Below are 24225 nucleotides of genomic sequence, written 5' to 3'. Positions count from 1 at the left end.
GCGACATTGACAAACAACAACAGCTCAGCGTATTTTCACGTCCTCTTGTCAGCCAGACGGCAAATTACAGGGAAAAAATTTTATTTTTTTCCAATTTACCCACCCCTCAAGTTAACCGCCCATCGCAGGCTCTCTACAAAACTAAGGTAAGACTGTAGTTTACTATACAGAGATAAATTAAAAATATTTGATACACATTCAAAACCCATGCAACGATTTTATTTTAAAATATTGCTAATGTGTGCGACAACATCGTGTCATGTTGGCACACGCGTTCATCTCTACGCTGTTATTGGTTCACTCTTATAAGAAACGTTAACAGTGTTTTTCGCCAGTAATATTTCTCTTGTCCGTGCGTGTTGTCGCGCCACTGTGCCGCTCCGTTCGCCGCTGGTGTTTCGCTACGTTGTGTGTTCGTAAATTATAATAAAGTGTCAAATAATTTTTAAATAATCAACAAAAAATTATGATGATGATGAGCTATTAAAGCAATTAACCGTTAAGCCTATGTATGAAATAGCATACATATCGAAAATATAAAGCGTTATATTTTGATTGCTTCGCAATAACAACAATTTGCTTTTGCTTAACACCAACAACAGCAGTGCCCGCATACACTGAAATCTGAAATCTAAGCGCCATTCCGAGTCCAAAAAAAAAGAAGTGTTGCTATTACCGCTAGTGTAGGCGTGCGTGTGCATTAGTGTGTGTGCGCGAACATGTGTTTGTGATTTCATATGTTGTTGTTACTTAGCCCATTCCGCAATCAAGTCAAATTTTTCAGCATAAAAACAAATTAAATAATTGCAAAGTGCACACAACTACTAAAAAGTCGCTGCCATTTACAGTTGAAAGGTGAGTAATACAAACAAATATGTTGAGAAATCACAAATGAAGAAAATACCGTTTTATGCGTTCTGTCTTCACGTGTGTGTATGGTGTGTGTGTGTCTGTGTGTGTGGGTGTAAAAGAGCGCGCGCGTTTGTTTTTGTTTTGATTTTGCCTTTACTTTTGCTAAATAACCAGAAATGCGGTCGTCGCCGAGACAAAAATGATTCAAATATTTGCGCTAATGTGTAAAAATACGCTGCTGCAGCTTGTTGCATGCAACGTGCGCCGACGGGAACGGCGACGGCTTTGGCGTCGGAAATTCAGCTCCCAATTCAGTTTTCATTTCATTTATGTCTTCGTCTCCTATTTTGCTTTTGAACCTGTCAGCGTGCACATTTTCTTCAGACATTGCGTTTGTCTCTCTTCTCATTGTTGCATATTTGCGGCTGTTTTTGTTTTTGTTTTTGTTTTTTTTTTATACGAAGCCTCATCATTATCTTATACGCACACAGGCGTGCACACATGTGCACATGCATGCCTGTGTTATTTGGTGCTGTCTTCTTTTTCTTTGTTTGTTTTTGATACCGGTTTTGCTCTCCCACTGCTACGCTTCTTCTCCCTGCCGCTCCTACCTAAGCACTCAGCCGAAACACGCGCTCTTCTACTCTCAATTTTGTTGTTGTTGCTATACTGCACAGGTAGTTGTGACGGTGCTCATAGTTGAGTTTACTTTTAGATTTCTTTTCTGCGCTTCTGTGCGTGTATGCTATTGTTGTTGTTGTTTTTTCTGTTTGCTTTGTCTTAATTATGTTTTATTTGCTCTCAGCAATTATTAATCTGATTTCTGATTTTCTGTGTATCCGCCTTTCGCCTTTGCCTGCGCCTATTCAAAGTTCATTTTTATTTATGCTTCCAGAATTTAAATCTTTCTCTTCTCTGTTTTCTGCTTTATTGTTTATTCTACATTTTATATATTTTTAAATGTTTGTTTTTTTCTTGTTGCCAAGGCTGTTAAACTTTGTTTTTAAAGCTTTTCGCCAGATCTGTTTTACCTTTAAAATTTTGCCAATTTTATGCATTTGCGTTTGCTTCCCTCCTCTTATTTAGGTTCTGGAATTTGCTAGCACAGATCATTCAAATGCCGGGAAATATAAATTTTCCATTGTTTAGGGTGTCTTCTGCTTTGTTTTCACTTCGTACGTTGGGCATTTCATTTGACGTCAGAGTTGAACAATTTTTTGACTAGTCAAAATTCCAATAAAATTTCCTATGAATATGTGGACAAGCGAATGTATACGAATGTATATACATAATTCCTTTATAATTAAAGCAATGTTTCTTCTTATAGTTTATTGAGCAATTCTAGGAATGACCAATACTTATAAATTTGCAGCTGGTTTTTCAAAGTAGAATTGGGAAAAAGCATTAAATGCGACATTTTGAAACCCATAAAGTATACATACATATGTACATATATACATCTTTCGATCCAAGCTATTTACATCATTAAACTTAGTAAGAACTACGAAGTTATGTGATGAAGGTCCAAGTGAAGTCGAGTTTTGGCAAATTTTAGTCGCAATTGTGGAAAAATCGGGGAAAAACTCACTCGGGCTTCAAACTCATTTTCAAAGAACTTTCTTGAAATTGTTTCAAAACGTATTACACACTTTTCGCAAACTTCCTTCTTCATTCTTGTATGAAAAATGCAGATCATACATGATATTTCTCATTATTAAATATAACTTAAGATGGTACGCATAAATTTTAACTTTCCACAATCGGAAAATGGGTGAAAAAAAAAATATCTGAAATGCAAAGCAAAAAACGGGCAAGGCTGTGTAATACCTAGTATTATATATGTAAATATGTACTTGCCATACAAATGTTCGCTTTAAAATTGAGACTATATATAGTTATATATATATATATTTTTTTTTTTGCTAATTTAGCTAATTTGCATCTTAAACATTAATGATTTTGTCTTACAGTTTGTTCTGTTTTCAGTCCTTAAAGTTTAGGGATAGTTGTTATGTCTAACTAGGGGAAGATCTTTGGTGTTATATTAGGTTCATGAACATGGTTAATAAACTATAGACTGGAATTTCGTTTATCTAGGCGGGGTAGAATCCTTTTCGAAATACTTTTATTCTACTTTTGCATTGAATACTTTGACGTCGGCCGACCGCAACCGAAGGTCTCTAAGATCCCCGAGGCCTATGGAACGGGAGGGGCCCTCCACGTAGCTTGAGTACATAAATCATATCCAATTATAAGCATATTAAACATATTGTGCTTGAACGAAAAGCAGAATTCGTACACAAAATAGCCAAAAATAGATAGAAACATTTGTGTGTGAGTGCGAAAAGTAAGAGGCGAAAAATGATTCAATTAATAGAGTGGGATTTAGTAAGTACTCCAAGCTAAGGATCTGTTAAAATAATTATTGTGGACAGATCATTTGGTTTTTCTGGTCTCGGACACTTCTGGGGAAAAAAAATTCTAAAAAAATCATAGAATGAATAATACTCTTATTATATGCACTCATTTTTAAAGTTTTTAATTAATTATTTGGCGCAAATACAATCAAACTCTAGAACAAAAGTAAATAAATAGATAACTATCTTGGGATCTTTTGGAATATTCAGCTTAAACTTGTTGCTAGCACATAAAAATAAAGCATAGCTCTATACTTATTTGGCTCGCCAGCCAATGGGTGAGCGGAGGCCGAAAATAAACCCTAGAAAAACGAGCTACTAAAAAAAAAGTAAATTTAGATATACGCAAATATACAAGCAGAGTGAGGGCAAACAAATTTGCTAAATACAATAGAGCAATCCACGAATTCTGTTTAACCTGTGTGCTGAAAAGAAGAAGAAAAAAGCTATCTAAATATATATCTAAACCCCAAACAGAGAGAATTTTCCAACAAATATTTCACACGCCTTCACAATGTATACAAAAAATCCAAACATTTATTTCGCACGCGTTCGTGCTGGAAATTTGCTAAAGAATTTCTGCTTTCGAATTTCTGTTTATTTTGTTTGCATTTGATTTATTTGAACGTTTATCTAAGTTTTTATTTAGTTTGCGTTTAGGTTTCACATTAATATCGCACTTATTAATAAATGTACCTATATACATGCTTTTGCTACAATATTGCCAATATTCACCTGACGCGCCTTTTGAATTCGACAATTTATTTTCTAGCACGCGGTTAAAATATTTAAAAATCATTTCTCACTGCTTAAGAGCGTATAAGATAGTGTATCTTATTGCTCAGCTGTGATTTTTTTTTTCAACACCCATAATTATCAGGCCAAGTGAATTGTGGACTTTGCGCTCTTCATGTTTACATATGCCATATTAGCTGGTATAGTCCCGCCTTGCCCGCAGCACCAATGAAATGAATTTTCTCAAAGAGTTTTAAACACGATTTTGACGGTAAACAAACAACTTTCATACAACAGTATTCCGCCAATTTACCACTGTTGTGGGTGGAATTCGCCAAACCGCTGAGACAGGTATTCATTAAGTTTTTATGTGGAGCTTAGAAAATATGTTTGAAGCAAATCGGGCAAAACCTTAAACTTGAATTGCATTTTCCATCAAGAAAGCTTTGATTTTGCCAATAATGTGAAACACGTCTCAAATGATTTTGTATGTAGATCCATGGAAATGAATAAGAGGGCGAAACGCTACCCAACAAATTTGTGACCCCCATTTCCACCAACGAGGGATAGATTTTGTAAAAAGTGCGAAGTACCCATCACATGAATTTTGACAAAAATCTTTGAAAATGTTTTTGAAGCCAATTGGATGGTAAAAAAAACTTTCATACAACCGTATTCCGCCAATTTTCCACTGTTGTGGGTGGAATTCGCCAAACCGCTGAGACAGGTATTCATTAAGTTTTTTTGTGGAGCTTAGAAAATATGTTTGAAGCATATCGGACACAACCTAAACTTTGCCGAAAAATTCTTTGAATCGCATTCCTACCGAAGAAATTTGGATTCTGCGAAAAGTGTGAAACACGTCTCAAATGATTTTTCGTATAGATATTTGGAAATGAATTTGTTGGCGAAACGCCACCCACCAAATTTTTGACATTTCTACGAAGGAGGATTTTCCGAAAAGTGTGAAACACCCCACAAATGAATTTGAGCAAAAACCTTTGATACTGAATGGTGAGCATTTGAATACGAATGGTAAACATAAAATTTTCATACAAACGTTTTTTTGCGATTTTTCCATACTTGTGGGTGGAATTTCCTGAAACTCCGTCTTAACGTGCACCTTCTTCACATAAGGTAACTACTACAGTGAAAATTTCAGCTTCTTACGGTTTGGGCTGTGCGTTGATCACCACTCAGTCATCAGTCATCAGTCATCAGTCATCAGTCAGTCAATCAGTCAGTCAGGACACACAGTTTTTTATATAGAGATAGAATTCAATGTCTTCATAAATACATATGCCATATATAGCACACTTGTAATTGAATTAACCTGACAAAAAGTTGAGAATCAATTAATGAATTAATTAAGTGTTTTCATTTTCTTGTTGTAAAAATAATTATACTATATATTAGCAATATACACAACAAAATTGCTGAGCATGTGTGTTGTTTTATAATTGTACTAAAAGATCTATTAGTCATTTTTAACTATTACGTTTTTTCAGATAGTTTATCGTACACTTTATAACTTTTGAGAAGACTTTTCAACGTTTCTTTGTGTTTGTTGTATTCGTAAACATTATAGTTCTACTCTTTGTACAACAGCTTGTTTAATTGATACTCTCTCGCTCTCGCGCTCCGCAAAATCTCACTACTCTTGTCTTCTTTTTCTACGCATCCGTGATCGTTAAATGCTATACTATACTTGTGTTGCTCTATCACGTTTGCGCTTTGTAGAGTTGCATTCGTGGTTCTTATTTGCAACACATTCGTTAAGGTTTTATTAAATTATACGCTGTAGAGTTATCACCTCAAATTCCTTTTTGTGTCGCATTCGTAAGCGTTTTGACATTGGCGCGAACTTTGCAAACATTGTATGCCATTAGATGTAGCCTATCTACTTTTAATAAACTTGCCATGCTCTGCAGCAAGTAGGATTTGAACGTTCTGCCTAGAGCAAAGGTCTTAGAAGCTGCCACAGCAAGCTGCAACAACTTTGCCCATGTCGTTGTTGATTTGACCAAAATAAAAAAGAAGAGAAAAATGTGAAATGAGGGGCTGTGGCACAGCATTAGCCTTCTGCTGTTTGCTTTTAACTGAACGACTGCCGCCGGCTTTGGGGCGTGACTTTAGCTGCTATTGCTGTGCAAGGGGGAAATGGGAAAGTGGAAAATGCGAAGTGGGTGTGCCTCGAGGCGCAGAATTTTTGGCGCGTGTCCAAGTAAATAGAATTGAAGCAGCAGCAAAGAGGAAGCGAATAAAGCAAATGTAAATAAGCAATTGTTACATGTGCGACGAAACCCAAAAATGGCTAATGAAATGCTGGCCAATATCTCCGGATCTGCCTTAATATATATATATATATTCCATATGCAAAGCAGCCGCTGTTCCATTTAGTTTCCATTTATATATTTTGTTTTTTAAACTAAGGCCAATTCATTTGGCCAAGCGGTTTTCTGGCTTTCCTTAGTTTCTGCCTATTTCGCTGGAATGTGCGACACGCACGCGACATTGACAAACAACAACAGCTCAGCGTATTTTCACGTCCTCTTGTCAGCCAGACGGCAAATTACAGGGAAAAAATTTTATTTTTTTCCAATTTACCCACCCCTCAAGTTAACCGCCCATCGCAGGCTCTCAGCATCTCGTCGGCTTTTTCTTTTGAGCTGCCCTCAACGTGCGGTGCATGGCAAAGCGAGGGAAAAGCCGGAAAACTGTCTGACATTGCCATTGTTTGTCTTTGGCAGTTCCCAAAAACGGAACCAGCATGCACACACACACACACACACACATACACACACACTCGCATACATACGTACTCATATGTATTTAGTTAGCTGCAGTCTAGTTTCTCGCTTCTCGCGAGACAATTTCAACTGTCTGTGCGCTGACGCAGCAATTTCTTTTGTCTTACTTCTTCAGTGAAAAACTTTGGGAAAAACGAAAGAAAAAGATAAAGAATATAAGAGAACCGTTCATACAAATTACCGGATATTGCAGATTTTGCGCTTCTTACGGTTCAATTGTGCGCTTTGGCAATTTTTATCAAATTTTTCTTTGAAGTTCATCATACTTTTCATCATGCTAACCGAAAAGTGAAAAGCATGATCAATGACAATGTTGTTTTCGATATTTGGCTACTGAAAAATCGTTTCATGCAGTGTAGTATACACCATATTATATTTTTGTTTTGATCCCAACAGTTGAGCAGTGTTCAGTTTTGTTTGATGGGCTGAATCATACGCTGTTTACTCATTTTAAACAGTATTACATGTTTGCCTGCATGACAGACACGCCCTTTACATGTTGACAAACTGTTCATGAAAATAATTTCGAAAGTGCATTTCACACAACATGCAAAAATATCTTTTATCTACAAACATGTTTGGCAGCTGTCAAGCAGAAAAAAAAAAAACAAAAAAGGAAGAAGAAACAAAATATATGCAAACAATTTAAAAATCAATAAATAAAATAAACTAAACGATGTAAAAAACAGTGTAAAGATTTCACTTGAAATATAGAAAATATATTAAAAATATATTGCATATAAATATGCAAACATGTCTTTTTATTTGTTCGCACAAAGCTCCACAGACACTTGCCCTTCAACTAAACTACCCTCCCCTCCTTAGAGAAGTCAGTACCTTCTCAAAGAAATGCTCAAGCTTCTGCATTTTAACACTTGATTTGATATGCAAATATGGACAATGCAAACTTAAGGGATGGAGGTTGGTGTTTCGTGTGCGGGAGAAGGGCAGATATTTATGTGAAATCGCAAAATTTATGGCATTTGCTGTTGCGTCTTCACCCTGCATGTTTGTGTGTGTGTATGTGTATGTTTTTTGTTTTTATTTTGATGAGCAACTTTGGTAAGCAATGCCAAGAAGTTGTCGTTGTATTTACGATAATACTCTTTCTAATAAGGTATATCAATATTTCTTTATAAATTTATGCGAAATGCAAGCGTCAGAGTTTAAGTAAGAATTAAGAATTATGCTAAACAATGCAGTTTTTACGCTTGTCTGTAATTTAATAGATCTTTAGTTGTATTGTGCACACCACAGATTTGCAAAATATAGCTATATATAGAAAACTATCGATGAAGTTGAGGAGCTATCGATTGTGTCATCGCTAATTATCGTAATGATCGATAAATTGTGTTAAAATCTATATTTCTCGCCCTTTTATAGTTTACACTAACATATTAAAACGATCGATTTCTTGCCAATGTATTTAAGGAGTTATCGACAATGTTATCGAATCGGTGTGTTGTAGACAACCAGAAAATCGGTCGTTCCAATCAATTTCTTCCAAATGTATCTTTTCTTCTACGAATCAGTTGAGAATATGAATGTTAATAAGTAGTTGCTTGTTTAGAGTATCTAAGCTGTCGGTTATGCTGCGCTCAAATGCAGTTCGCTTCTTTCTCTTGCTTTGCACTCACTTTGCTTGTTTGGCAAAGTTATACACTGCTTTATATGCTATGTGTACTTTTTGGCACGTGACAATAAATTGTTGTTGTTTGCACTCTGTTGAGTTGTTCCACTTGTTGTTGCTGTTGTCATTCTTCTTGTCTATCTCTCTCCCTTTCTCTTCTTCTTTAACTTGCTTGCAAGTTCTATGTAATTTTGCAGCCAAGTAAGGAAAGTGTGTCATAAATGTCATAGTTAATATTTGCTGTTTCCTACTTTTTGGCAACTGGCTTAAAATGCCATGTAAGTTCACAGAGCTTCCACAAAAGAACGTGCCTCATACAGACAAATGTATAGATATCTAAGTGTGTGTGTGTGTGTGTGTGTGCGTCATATGGTTTCATAAATAAAAGCATTGCGCGCTCTGTCAACCTTGACCCGTTAGTCAATTCACTTGCTGAACAAAGAGCAAAAAAATTAAAAAGAAAAATATATACATGCATGTATATAAAATTGCATTGCGGTGCATTTATAGCAACAACGTTGAAGTTATCTGTGTGTGTGCGTGAGTGTGTGTGTGTGTGTGTGTTTGTGTGCCAAATCCATAACCAATAAACCACAAAAGCAACACACAACTGAGTGCTCATACCTTAAATTAGATGACGGCCAGTCCACGGCTACAAAAACTAAAACAAAAATCTAAAAAATACACAATTTTTTTTGTAGACTATCTGTGCGAGTTCCCAAATGAAAGTGCTCCGTGACAGAGTGCTCAAACAAAAGATACCCAGCGTCTACAGAACTTTAAAATATACATTTAGCAATATGCTGTATGTGTCACTTATATGCAATCTCTGAGATTGATCCGATCAGATAGACTTTGCAACATCTATCTTGATCTATCTACTTCCTGTTATGCACAATTTCAGTAAGTAAAGGGTATGTAAAAAACTGCGAAATACTGTAACTCGATTGACATCAGAGCAGAAAATAAAAAAAAGGCATAAAACGAAGTACGTAAAGCAAAATGCATAACATTGAAATTGTATCTAGTAGATACGTTTGTAAAGCCGATTTTTTCTATATAGACACACACACACACACAAACTCTCTCTCTCGTGCTGCACTTTACTTGTCCCAAGTAATTAATCATGTGGCCTTCTGGCCAGGCGGATGTTATAGAATTTCTTTTACTTCAATTGCAGCTTCAATGCATTTTAATATGTGGATTTCAATTGAGACGTAAAAGCCGATTGGCAATGATATCGAATGCTTTTCGAGTTCATTTTAAACTTATGTGTTTATTTATGAAAAATATTCTTATTGATTCCAAAATAAATATATGCAGACAGTGGATCTCTCTGCCTTATATCTCTTTGCCTTATAGAACCAATATTTTAGCTTTTATTGCTTGTATAGATACAGGGCCAAAATAAAATAATAGTTCCGAAGGTAGTTGACTTATTGATACATTTAATAAATCATTATTTAATCTATTTAATTGATACTAGTTAACGCATGTTACGTATGCATTAATTGCTGGCATCATTAGTTAGTTGGATTCTTTTGGGGTGGGACTAATTTTAGTTTTAGTGGCTGTTACTTGAACTCTATTGTCAATGGTAACGCATTTTATCAATGAAGAAATGAATTCTCGTGATCTTTGCATTATTTATAAGTATCGATATTGATAGAATTCATTGATAGTTTTCACAGATGAAAAGCATGAATGAATTTAAAATGTTTCTATTTTAACGTATTACGTAACAATTAAAATGTATGACTGTAACATGTTCAAGCGATAACTATGTTTCGATATAACATAAAAGTCAATTATCGCTACTCAATTTCATCTTTTACGTATCGCTAACTTATCTTTGCATTGCTTAAACAACTTGCCACAAATCTGTCCTCATGCTTCAACTGCGCCTCTGCGGAAAGCGACAGCTGGATAATTCACGACTACGAAACAATCTGCAATCGGGATATGGCAATGCGGAACACGAACACGCAGAAAATACTCACATAATATGTATTAAAATCAAGACTTAAATTGTGTGACAAAAAAAAAAGAAGTAGAAACATGTTCGCATTTGTATCTCAAAATGTGGAAAAAGTGCAACTGGCAACAATAAATTGTGCACCTTATGACGTACGAAATATAAAAGCACTCAACGAACATTTTTCATTATGCTTTTTAGCTTGATTTTGCTTCAAGGCCCCCTGTCTGCCCTGCCTCTCCCGTCTCCTACGCTATCATTTTTACAATTTTTGTTTTTAGTTTTCCGAATTGTTGCTGTGTTTTTTTTTGCTGGTTGGTTGACTGCACTTGGCCTAAAGTTGATTGCATGACATCGTTCTTAGTTTTCACTTACATATTGTGTATAGCCCAACAAAACCAAAGCCCTTCTTTCTTCCCCCCCAACCTTTACCCGTCGCTTAGCCTTACCCACCATACAGACACACACACACATACACACCTCAGTTGCTGTTGTGTGTGCGCGCGATTTGTTTACATTGATTTTGTTGCTATACACAATCAGAGGCCCCGCCTAGGTTTTCCCCTCAGACAGAGCAAAGCATTCGCAATATTATTGAAAAAAATACATATATATATATATATATATATATATAAAATCCACTTGATTTTGCAGCTCTTGTTAAACTTTGGTTTCTATTCGGTTTGTGGTGCTACGTTTTGCGGTTTATATATATTTATATAGCCCGCCAGTGGGGTATTATAAAGTTGTATAGAATTTGCCAAAAGGCTCAACTAGGTATTGCTCATGTTAATGTTTAACTATATATATGTATGACTCTCAGTACTAAGGCTACTTTTGTTATGGTATAGATTATTCGATGTTTAGCAGACTCTGACTGGAACCGTTAAATTGATAACAAACTGAATTCTTTATAATAATTTTTGGAAAAGTATTTACTTGGTATCTAGTCCCAAGCTCGCCTATAATTATAATCATAATTGCCCTAATATATCTTATTGCTTTTATAGATAGAATCAATCGAAATTGTTTTTACAACTTTTTAAAATGTGCATGCATTTTTTATGCGCAATTCTGCTACTATATAGCTTTCTTTAGCTTTCATGGACATAAAGGCTCCTCAAGTATATCACAGGTAAAATATGCCATGTGCCTATATTTCTGTGCCTGTATATTTCAGGTGAAATAGGCTCAATTGATATGTTTGTCGGCCAGGGTATTTAATCTTCATCAACACAAACCGAAAAGCTTTCAAATATATTTTATTTAGTTCCTAGATACTTGAGTGCATTTCAATTTATTTAGTTTCATTTTGTTTGGTCTATGCAATGATAAATGTTCAAGTAATAAACTTGAAAAATGCCCATTTTAAGGCATTCTAAGGGAGGGGGGAAGTTGGGCGGTTGCGCGGTTTCCCGCTTCGATTCTCCTGTGTTAAATAAAAACTTCACTGAGTTTTTTCTCCCTACACGTATGTAGGCTAACGATGGGGCAAACGCGCATGTGCGTTGATGACTAAGACAAATTGTTCTCACCGCATGTGTCAGTCGGTTAAAAATAGTTGAAATATGGCACATTCGGAAATATATTTGAAATGTTTTCAGGTTTTGCACTTAAAAACCGAGCCGAAAAAACCCTCCAATCAATGAGTCTATTAAGTGCTAGAAGTAATTACTTTTAATTAGCCTAAAACTGAGTCAAGGCAGCTGTTCTTTTTTTTGTTTCTAAGCTTGCGATTTTGTTAATTATTTCATCTTGAAACGGTTGTCGAAAGCAATTAATTGCATTAATTGATTACTTATCGTTTAAAAAGTACAGAAGCACAAATTCTTCTTCTGGCCTGCTGTGCTCGGTATCTGTAACTTATAGCCAAAATAAGTTGCTGTAAGTATTGCTAATAAGAAGGTGAAACTTTGTTTAAGATTGTTTCCTAGGGTTTCAGACCCTGTTGAATAAGAGTTTAATGAAGAACGAGCTTCTAATTTCAGAAGGCCTCAATATGGCTGGCTTATCTATGCGATCTGGTAATAAACAGCCTTTGGTTTTGTCTCCTACAAAACTTTCCCTTTTTAACTTAAGTCAATATATGGCTATAGTCTATGTCACATGTCTTGTTACAGATGTTGTTGCAGATCGTCCGTTCTAAAATTAATGATCCGTTATGTTCGTAAAGCAATTTATGCATTTATAATAGCAATTTAGTTCAGTCATTGAGAAAGCACCATAAAAAGCCGGCGACATTAATGCGGCATGGCTGCGGCAAACTTTAAGCTTTTCGATAGTAATAAACGATTATGTGCTGCAATGATAAAGTCGAAGTCGCAGTCAAAGTATAAGTGGAAATGCGATAGAGGAGCGCCACAACAGTTGACTTGCATATAATGCAAAAATCATAGAAAACATGAACGCCACAAAAAAATGAAGTTTCGTTTTGTTGTTGCTTTCGCCATCATCAGGAGCGCAAAGAACAAGAAAAATGTGTGTCTGTCTGTATATATATATATATGTATAACACATATATATTGCAGTTTTCATGTCATTGTCACCCGTTCTCTGGCACTTACAGCTGGAACAGAGTTTTCAGCACCCAATGTAGAACTTTTCAAAAACTTATGAAGATGGAGAGCGTGTCAAGCACGACACGAAGTAGAAATTGCAACTTATAGAGCTACATTAAGTTAATTATATGCTTATAAATTTGATCGTTTTTATTGACTAACTACAGTATGCCCTCGCTAAACGCAACTACTTTATAGTGAGCCTATTGCGAAAATTGCGGTTGCCTTAACCGTGAGGCCAAAATTTTCTTTTAGCCAACGAACCTGCTTTCAAAAACAAAAAAACTCTTTAGAATAAGAATAAGTAATAATAAATATCTGGTGTAATCATTTAATTTTTTTATATTATTATCATGGGAAAATTTTGGAAAAGTGTGACAACAGTTTGTTGAGAAGTAGAGTGTCTCGAGGGAGATTTGTATATTTTAAATAGAACGAATAACAATTACGACTTTATTCTAAAATTCAAAGAATATTTCGTGAATATTCTACTTTTTTGCTTGGAATAAATATACACGAATTTTTGCATTTATTCATACTTACTCCTCGTGTTGCTCTCAGGCTTGAGTCACGACACGCGCTCATCTCTAGCAGCCAAGCTGTCCACATTTTCGGTTCAGCCTCTTTGCTGTTACTGCCGTTTGGGATCTGCAAGTTGACGTGTCTTTTGACACTTCGTCGGCTTTTGTGTGCTTGTGGTACTTTGATGCCCTATTGAAAATTCAGATATGTAGCTACTTAATTTGGCCAGCTTGTTGGGGTATACGCAAAATTAAGGAATGCATTAAATTTAGTTCAAAAAGATTCAATTCAGATGTAATATTTTTCCTGAGCAAAAGTCTTATAATTTATCGAAAGATATTCAAAATTAGGCGTATGAAAGATACATTTTGGATTTATTGCTGCACGTTGCACATTTTATATTTTTTTATATTTTTTTTTTATTTTAATTTAAGCAATGAATTCCAAAAAACCATTTAGAAATACTTAGTTTATGAATGCATTTTTTACTAATTAAATTATAACAATGTTATTATGTTTATTTAAAGGTAAACTATTTGCCTGAGATATATTTTGTCAATCTCTAAATAAAGTTAAGCTCTGGAATGAAACTTCGTGTGAGGGCATTCAAACTTCGACCCAACAGAGGTTTCTTAGTACATATTATTGTTGCACTCTTGTGCTGCAGCATTTAATTAAAGTTGATCATGTTGCTTTATAAAGTTGCGTTTTGCGGTAGTTATTGTTGCATGTGCCCGCTGCTGCCTAATTGAAGTGTCATTAATTTGTGTGCATCAACATAATTGCACATAATTATGAATAAGTCATAAGTCATTTTGTTGATGCCGAAAGAGTTTGGGTTAATTTTTCTAGAGTTGCGTAGCCTCCTCTTTATCCGGGAAATGTTTCAACTCGGCTGGCTGCAGTGACCCGCTCTGTTGACCCCACTTACTCACATTCCCATTGTTTTGTTGCTTTTTTATTATTTCGGTATGTTTTACGGGTGCCTCATGTGTTAAAATTTGTTGCCGGTTGCGCGTGAGTGATTTACATACCTTTTTTTTTTAGCAGGGACTGGCTTTTTATGCTCTCTATAAACACAATTTCCACGTGCTTTTTGAAAACATAACACAAAAAAAAATATGTTAAAGCAACCTCCATTACGATATCTTCTCATGTGCATTATTTTCATTAATTTGTTGTTGTTCTTTTATGTTTTGCTCTTTGGTCAGCTCTATGTAAATTCAATTTATTTAAAATTTTTGTAAGCTCGCTTTTTACTGGAGGTTGTTGAACTTCCTGTGGCTTGTCATAGTTAGTTTCATTTTCTTCATTTACTTAGTTTTGGATCTGTGGTGTTGTTTGTCTTTCTTTTTATGTAAACTTTAAGCATTTGTTTGGAAAGAGTTTGCCCGAAATGTTAATACTAAAGTTAAATTCCACTCTCTATTATCCTATCGTTGTCTAAGTCGCAGCATTATATGTTGTATTACATATATTCTTTATGAACGTTTAAAAATTTGTATGTTTTAATTAAGTGGAATTTTATATATAAACAATGTAATCAAACAGACGGTAAACAAACAACTTTTATACAAAAGTTTTCCGCCATTTTACCACTGTTTCGTATGGAATTCCCAAATCGCTGAATCACGTATTGAGCTTAGAAAATAAGTTTGATGCAAATCGGACAAAACTTAAAATTAAAAAAAAAAAAATTTTGAATCGCACTTTCCACCGAGGAATCTTTGACAAAACAATATACATATTTAAATCTTTTACAATTCAATTCAATGAAAATGAAAGAAATGAAAAGCTGTTGATAGGCTTAGTTAACATGTTGTTTTTTGTTATCTTCTAGCATATTTGTGAAAAACTCTGTTTATATTTCTCTCCATCTACCACTGCCACTCATAGTTCCCACACTTTTAATGGCAGTCTAAAGTTTCCTGATTATAAACTGAAATTGGCAACATCCTCACACTTACCAAGCAACATCACCACATAATGGGATGGTCTTGTGTTTACCACAACTCAACCTCTATCCCCTTTGTGAACGAAAAGTCACGTAAAAACTCAAAAATGGCCTTTACGGCGGCAAACCCCGTCAAATTGATTTTTGTGGCAAGTAAATAATCAAATTAGCTTTGCCATTCATCGGCGTCCTTATATAATATGAGAGCGGCGCCGGGAACAAACCCTAAAAACCAACGAAAAATCAATCCCCATCAGAAGGCAAACGCCCCAAAAATTGTAGTCATTAGTTTTGGCACAAAACAGAAAAAAAGAAACACCCAGACAAAAAGCCACAAATTGGAATTTATATATATATATATATATATATATATATAAAGTTCATGATCACGTACCCAACTTCTTAGCCAAGTTAGGAGCCAGCGGATTGGCATTGTTTAAAATGCAATAGCGCCACATTTCTGTGCCCGGTTTTGTCCCCGATTGTGTCTGCCTCTCTCTGATGAGCCGCATCAATCAGCGCTGCCATTGTCTGAACTTGAAATCGACTTTTAAACAGGCCAGGCCAGTCATTCGGGCAGTTAACTTGGCCTGGCCAACATAAAAGCCTAATGATCAGCGCCAGCGATTGAGTTACATGCAGCAAATCTCTGACGATCGCAGAATCGCATTCAACTCCTTCTAGCTCCTTCGCCGCGCGCCTTCCTTTCAACTGTCCACAGTTAATCACGAGCTGGCCAAAAAGAATGCCAGATTAAGCCAAAGGGAACCAGTTTATTTTTTATTTTCTTCGGAGCGCCGGCATTGAGGTACCTTCGTTTGTTTTCATACCCTTAGCAAATGGGTATAGTAGGCATTGTATATAAGGTTAAGATCGGAGTTGGTCTGAAATAAAAATCAACAAGAAGCTCCTTCATGTTTCCCAACTGTTTCTAATAGTAAGCATATAGACCATACTGTAGAGTATATAGAGCTGTGGGAGTGAGTTGAGTTGAAAAGCAGTTAGAGTAGGATAGAGTGAAAAAAGGTGAAAGGCAAAAGACATGAAAGATGGAACAATATAAGAAAGGAGAGAGTGCGGGAGACAGAGATGTGGATATACAAAGATTAAGAGAAACAGAAAGATTGAGAGGGAGAGAGTAATAGATGGAGAGAACAGAGAGCAGAAAGTTATACAGGAAAGATCTTGAGAGACAAAATGAGGGAGGCAGAGCTAATAAAAGAAAGTCATAAAGATATAAAGAGAGACCGAGTGAGGGAGAGAGCGAGAAGACAAATGAAAGTAGGTGGCAAGAAGGATGACTTGAAAAGCTCAAAACAGCGAGACAGTAGGTTAGTCGAAAGATATAGATAGCCGTAATAAGGGAGGCAGAAATATAGAGTTGAGTAAAGCAAGGCAGGAAGAGACAGAATAAGGTGAGATGAGGTGAGGCATGGAAATTAGATATAAGATTGATGATGGAATAATTATAAATAGTTATATACAAATCGTAATTTTTGTTTCTACCAAATAGTTCCTGGAAAAAATTCACTTTTACATTTTACATAAGTTTAAGAACAACACGAAAACTTGTTTACATTCGGAATGCAGCAAATAAGTTTCTTGAGCTCCCTTCGAACAATGTATAAACTTTTAACGGAGATTATTAACCACGACTTTTTGGTATTTGTGGTGAGAGCATTATAACTTCGACTTGCTTGTTGCATAGTTGTCTTTCGCGCGAGCTGACTTGTTTTTGTAAATCAAGTTTGCAGTTTTTGGAGTTGTTGGCGCTCTGCGATGTTTGTTATTCTGCGGGACGTGGCGCAACTCGTTTTTTGGTCTTAAGAGTTGCTCAGAGGTTCGCGCTGCGCTGGCTGCGCTGGCTGCTTGGCATATTTGTTGGCCAACAACAACAGCAACAACAACAACAACAACAATAACACAAACAGTCAACAAGCAAAACGTGCACGCCAAAATATGCAACTGCAACAAGAACCGCAAAAGCAGCAGCAGTAGCAGCAACAGCAGCAACAATTTCAACAATGGGCAGCGCCTTGGGGCGCGTCGTCATTCCGTCTAGCTGCGTTTTGGTTGAATTGTTAGTTGCATTGCTTTTGTTGATATTGTTTTTGTTGTTTTTGTTGTTTTTGGGGTCGGCTTGCTTGCCTTGGCTATCTGCCAATTGTTTGGCAAATTAACAGCGAAAAGGAGTTTGCAGCAACAACACACAACCGAACACCCTCAAGATGCTGCTGTTGCTGCTGCTTCTACTCCTGTTGTTGCGTGTTGTCCTTCTGCCTTGCAAAATGTTGCCAAACATTTAAATATGCCTTTGTTTGGCTTTTCAGTTCAAATGAGCTTGTCGTGGCCAAAAGTTGCCGCCGCCAGTTTGCCCAGCGTCTGCGTTCCACGATAATCTGCCGCATGCCAGTTTCTTGTTGTTGTTATTGTTATTCATATACCACGCAGCACCTTAAAAAAAAAGCTGGGTATGCTCAAACTGCTCTGGCCGCTTTAAATATAACATTTTCATTCAAGAATCAGCTCGAAATGGTTTAGCTTAACACTAACCCAAATTGAAAGCACACACAACTCTATCAGCTCGATTGGCTGCATAGAAAATATTACCATACAAATCTGAATGTTTTAAAAACAGCCTGTTAAAAGCTCTCTTTAAGTTGGCCTAATCTTATTAAGTTAACAACATTTTATTCGTTTTATTCTTCACATGCTGGGTGCTATAAGTATGGAAGGGTTTCAAAGCACGTTTTAAAGCTAAAGTAAAGCTTTTCGGTAGGATATCTTGTTAAGTGCGTGTGTAAATTATACCGAAAACTGTACAAACTGTTTGTAATCCAGACATCTCCCTTTTCTATTGTGTGTTTTTTTTCTGTTGGTATTTCTCTACCCAATATAGGGTATTGCTTCAACTAATACACAGTCTCTTAAGCATTGGTTATTGTTACTGACTGCGTTTGGCAACGTCTTGCATCTTGGCTTAGTGCGTTTATCTTCATTATGCCATTGAATTTATTCATGCATCCATATTTAGCTAAATTACATGTTCGGGATAAGCTGCGCTCAGGCGCATCTACACGGCAGAACTCAATTGCCAGCCGCTCCCCATTCAATCCCAATCTGATCTTACTCCAACTGCAACACTCAGCTCGTCTGTTTAAACTAATTAGTTGAGTGTGTTATTTTTGTACATTTTTTTCTCAATTTATTTTTGTGGATTTCGAAGAAAATCTTCGCGCAGATTTTCTGGCGTACGTAATTAGGCAACCAGTTTTTGCCTGCGCTTCGGGTCCCATTGCATTATTAAATTATACGACCGGCATTAAAATCGTTTTTCTTTCATTTTCCGTTTTCTTTGCAGGTGAGCGAACAGTTTTTCCTTCGGACAGCTACTGCACAACTCCCTTTTTATTGCGGTAGATAACCTGGTAAATATTTGCATTTCTAAGAAGTTTTCAAGGGTTCTTACAGCAAAATTGTTGGGTTGTGGCTCTTTATCGTCCTTTTTGACTTAAGCTTTAATGCTTAAGCATCATTTTGGTTGAAATCGAAATATGCATTAAGAGTTTGCAGCATACTGGATGATAATGATAATGGAACTCAGCTATATTCAGCAAAGTTTTTTCAGCAAAGGGTCTTGAAAGCTAGTTTGGTAAATAAATGCCACAGCATTGTTGTTGGCAATTATTGTATCAGATGCAAACCGTAATTCTTTGGCAAAGTTTCGTTTAGATTAGTTAATGAAAATTTAGAATCAAAAAGCTTGCAAACAAATATGAATCAATTATTAATGAGAACTTATCTTATTGAAAAGAAATTTTTTCATGCTTTATGTAGGCACTTTTAATGAATTTAGTGCATTTATTGTGTACAAGGTTATAGATTTAAAATAACAAATACACTGAAAGAAATTTAGGTAAATTTAGTTTACTTAACACTTTCTGAAAAATATACTAAAATGATTTTAAATCTAAGAATAATTGGAATTGGATTAAATTAAATTCTTAATCTTCGTTTTTTAGTAAAGCAAAGATGCTGTGTTGAGGCTTCATAAAAATCTAGAATTGTTTTACTCTCCTATATAAAAATAGAGAGGCCCGCTTGCTTTATAGTCGTTCAATCTGATGCTGGTTTTTAATCAACTGGTCAAAAATACAATAAAATCGACAGAAAAATTTGCCAATGCATTGGTTTGTTGTTATTTAGCTGCTTCTTAAGCTGAGCCAATATGGGAAAGAGGGGGAAAAAACTAAACCGGCAACTGCATCGTCGTCAACTGGATAAACCAAAATGTCAGCAAGTTTTCAGTCTTTGGGGCTTCTGACGATGCCTCTCTTTTTTTTTACGACTATGGCTAAGCCGTATACGTATCTACAAGATATAGATATGGCCATCTGTGTATGTGTGTGTATCTGTGTGTGTGTAGATAGCTGTAGACATTTTATAGGTTAACTGCTTTGGCTTTGGCTGACTTCACCTTTTTACGCTCGATCGGTTTACAATAAAAAAAAACTAGAGAACTGTAGCGAACTGAGAAGTCGTTCGGGTAGCGAAACAATAAATGTGAAACAAACACAGCTTTTTGTACTCGAATGCTGCCAATAAAACAATAAAATGTTGTCTTATCTTTACACAGCAAATCAATTTCAAGGGGAAGAAAAACTTGACTTAAAGCGGAAACAGGCGGTTGGCCAGTGAATGGAAATTGCTCAAGTATTTGTTGCTGTTGTTGTATTTGCTATTGTCGTCGGTGAAGTTTTGCAATTAAAATGCCATTGAGGTGTTGTTGTTATTGTCCATGTTGTTGTTGTTGTTGTTGCTCTTGCAGCTTATGTTGATTTTCGTTGGCTTTAATGAGGCACTCGTCTCGGCCATGTTTCTAACATGTGCGCCCGCCAAAGCCTAAAAGTTGCCCAACAGCATTTAGGTTTTGGCTTTGCTTCTTCTCTAATATCTATTAAATAGCATTAGAAAGTCTGTATTTTAAACTGCTTTTAATTTTAAGTATTTATTGAAATATAAATATATATATTATATTTAGATTCTTGCAATTAAGGCACATTCCAATTTGCCAGCAACAATTTGTCTTAAACGGATTTAGACTTTTAAGACATCCACATAAAACATAAATTACCCAAGGTTTAGTATTATAACAATTCATTTGCATACTATTTTTTAGTTCCACGTTGAAGGCAAGATTATCTGGTGTCCAGATTTTATAAAAAGGGTTCTTCAGTTTTCGAATCTGTTGTTTAACAAAATAAAAAGCAGCTTACACATTTATTTTTACTAGATTATTTGTGGAAATTGTTTCTGTTAAAAGTAGTAGTTAAACATGCATGCAAGTAAATGGATTTGCAAGCCAACTAATTGATAACACTCTTGAGCTATTCGTATTTTGAGCGCACATTGACGATTGCAAGATAAACGATTGTTTGCGCTCTATCGACAATTGCTTTATAATGAATCACACAAAAATTCGTGACGCTTTCTTGGGTTGCATGTAAGCCAAATTATTTGCAACACACGCTAAACAAATTGAACTATTGCAACTAAATGTGCAACTGCACCGCGCCCTGCAGCAAATGTGAATGCAACAACAACATGCAAATGGAAGAAAAAATGTACATCAATATAAACTTTATGGCATTTGCTAACTAAAGCGGCACTTGCTCCATTTTCTATTTTACATTTTCCCCATTTTCCCATTGCCATTTCACATGTTTGTCGTCGCCTGCACGGCGGCTGCTGCTCCAGCTGCAGAGTGTGTGAAAAATGTAACAATAATTGAAATTTAATAGCCGCGACGACAGCGGCCGCAGTTGCCACAAGTTGCAACGTCAGAAAAAGCCTTGTGAGCGCAGGACGAAGAGAAACTCATTCACGCTTACTATTATATTCATAGGCACAAAAAATATCAAAGCGAGACTCTCTTTGCGAGGTTTCTTGACTGGTGGATACCCTGTAAGAGAGTTTTGCATCTACGCAACTTACAAAACTTGTTGTCTAAAGGTCTTATAATCGTTGATATCGGGAACCATACGAGCTAGATAAGTGACGTGTCTGAGACAGGCAATCTACTCCTCTTTTGCCCATTTATATTGGGTACAGGGTATAACACGGTACATGTCGCGAAATCGCCGCTGGCTGTGGCTCATGAAAAGCTTGTAACTCAAAATAAAAGTGGGTCAAAAGCTGTAAATGATATTTGTTCTACTTGGTTTAAGATGTTGTGTGGCGGACACACGCACAAAACCCTCTGGAACTTCCTTTATGCCTTTATATGTGATTTGTTTGCCTGAAAGCTTCAAAAGAAACTGCAACAGAAAGAAACTGCATAATCATCATATACTTAATCAACAGCATCAGCATCCACAACTCACGGAGTCATTAACATGTTGAAATGTGTTTGTATAAAAAAGAAAATATATCAAAAGACGTTCATATATAAACACTCATACACGCTCGAATACGTGTCAAATTTAACAACAGCTTGATTTTTTATTTCTTGTGCCCTGTCAAGACACCAAATGGTCTCGTAAATAAGGGAAAAGCCATTGAACTTTTGGGTTCGTATATAATGCAATCCGTAGACGTCAACATTAACCGGCAGCTCACTTCGGAGATCGGGAAGTAGTAATTAGCAGATGAATGCTAAGTAACCGCAGCCCAGATCGTATATAGCCTTTATATTATGTAGACACAGCATGCTGAAAAACAATTTAATGCGGCCCAAAAATACCAGTTTTCAAACCATGTAATTTTGTAATTATACTTGCTTAGTGGCTGTCATAATTTGTGCTCTGAGGCTAATCATTTGTCAAGGAGAAGGTCAACACTGATAAATTCGGCAGATAAAGAAGGTTAGCAAGAAACTTGAGCTAACGACAACATTTTAAAGCACTGGATAAAATTACTTGATATCAATCGAATAAATAGAAAAAATAATGATGGACATTTTTAAAAGATTTAAAAATTGTGTTATCCTAGTAAAACATATCATTTGTACCCACGGAAAGAATATCATATAAATAACATTGGATCTCACTCATGTACATTTATATGTGCATCTTAGAATCGTTGTAATTGTTTAATACACATTTGAAAAAAGAAATTCCAGCATGCTTATAATTCTTGGTTTAAGCGAAAAGTAAATTGTACCTGTTGCCAAGCAAAATAGTGAACCACAACTCAAAGCGAACCATATGTAAATATTTTGATAAATGATTCGAAATACATAAAGCATTTGAAGGTTAATGGGTTTGGGTTATCTTATACAAATATATTTTAAAACGCTAACATACTATGATTCAATAAAATTTCGGAGCGCGTAATTGTTTTCCTACAGGAAGGTGTAGAAAATATTAGAAAATTAGATATAAGGAAGTTAGAACGTTGCACTCAAGTGCAACATGTTCTTAAGAAGAGCACATCAGTTATTATTATAGTTATTATTTGGACTTGCCACGCCCCCAGCGCTTGTAGCCATATACTCCTCAGAAAGTATTTGACGTGAATACCCGAGTTTATATTCCGAATACAGCATTAGGGACATTGCAGAGCAGCAATATAATCATCTGACTTTGTGAACCGGTATTAAAAAGTGTTTCCAATCCGTAAAACAAGTTTCATTCAAGCCTTGCACTTTCCCCGAACAAGTGGCACTTGAAATGACGGTGCCATAAAATAAAATTAACCTGTCCGCCGCTTTGCTAAAACCCAATTTTGATTGGCCCACAAATCTGAACGGGACTGTAACTAACAACTATTGAGAATCTCCACAAATAATTTGTAATGCAAATTTGACTGTTGCTGTGCTGCTCATTAAAATCAATTGTATGGAAAATATTGCACTTGACATTTGCAATTAACAAGCACATCAAAGCAGCGGCTGAAAATGATGTGAAATTAGCGAATGGAATAAACATTGAATGAAATGTATGTTGGCAACTCTGGCTAACGATTTGTGGATAGTATGAAGGCCAGATAGCTGGGGGAATAAAAACAAATAGACAAAAGTTTATAAAGTGAATGCGTTTCCTGTTTTCGCCTTTTGACTCGAGCATCATTATCAACAACATGATTAGTCAGATAATTATAATCAGCATTGTGCTAGCGGGTATCTGGCTGTCTGGCACATTTCCTTGGCACATTATTAATATGCACAAGTCCAAATAAAGTTGGGCACAACAATTTTAATGAAATCTTTATTAGGTTTTATGAAAACATCAACAGCCGACGGCAGAGATAGCAACCCAGCAATCCAGCAGCCCAGCAGCCCCCACATCCAATTCCCAGAGCTGAGTTTCAGTTCTTGGGCTGGGGTTGGGGTTGGGTCAGCCAGACTTGTCAGGCTGGGTCACGCCTCTAGATCACATCAAAGGGGTCGCTCTTGGGTTCGCTTAGTGGGTTCATTGCGGGTCGTTGCTTAATTTATGTGGCTTTCGGTATAGTTTTTTGTTTGTTTTTATTTTATTTTTATTTTCGCTCGGCTTGTTTGTTTGCTGCAAAAGTTTTGCTTTTGCTTTAAACTAATTAATAAACTGCCAATTTCAACTCTAACACTAGTTTTTTATACCCTTGCAGAGGGTATTATAATTCATGGAAGGAGACATCTCCGAACCCATAAAGAGTATATGTTCATGATCAGTATCAACAGCCGAGTCGATATAGGCATGTCCCTCTGTCTGTTTTTCTATGCAAAATAGTCTCTCAGTTTCAAAGCGATCGACATGTAACAAATCAGAAGTCCCCCTTGCATGCATTACATAT

The 24225-nt window shown here is 36.0% G+C and overlaps 1 protein-coding gene across 1 annotated transcript in view; it reads left to right on the top strand.

Moving 5' to 3' along the window:
• Positions 1–371: 371 nt before the first annotated feature.
• The window catches only part of LOC115770948 (furin-like protease 1), a 188260-nt gene continuing 164406 nt past the window's right edge, over positions 372–24225 (top strand). The window contains exon 1 of the mRNA XM_030716408.1: positions 372–855. The gene's annotated coding sequence lies outside the window, so the exon portion shown is untranslated. The remainder of the gene's footprint in view (positions 856–24225) is intronic.

Source organism: Drosophila novamexicana, unplaced genomic scaffold (assembly GCF_003285875.2).
Source record: "Drosophila novamexicana strain 15010-1031.04,08,12 unplaced genomic scaffold, DnovRS2.1 tig00004560-arrow-pilon, whole genome shotgun sequence".
In the NCBI taxonomy this organism is placed as follows: Eukaryota; Metazoa; Arthropoda; class Insecta; order Diptera; family Drosophilidae; genus Drosophila; species Drosophila novamexicana.
Note: the sequence above shows the minus strand (reverse complement) of the source record. Positions and strands in the feature narration are given on the sequence as shown.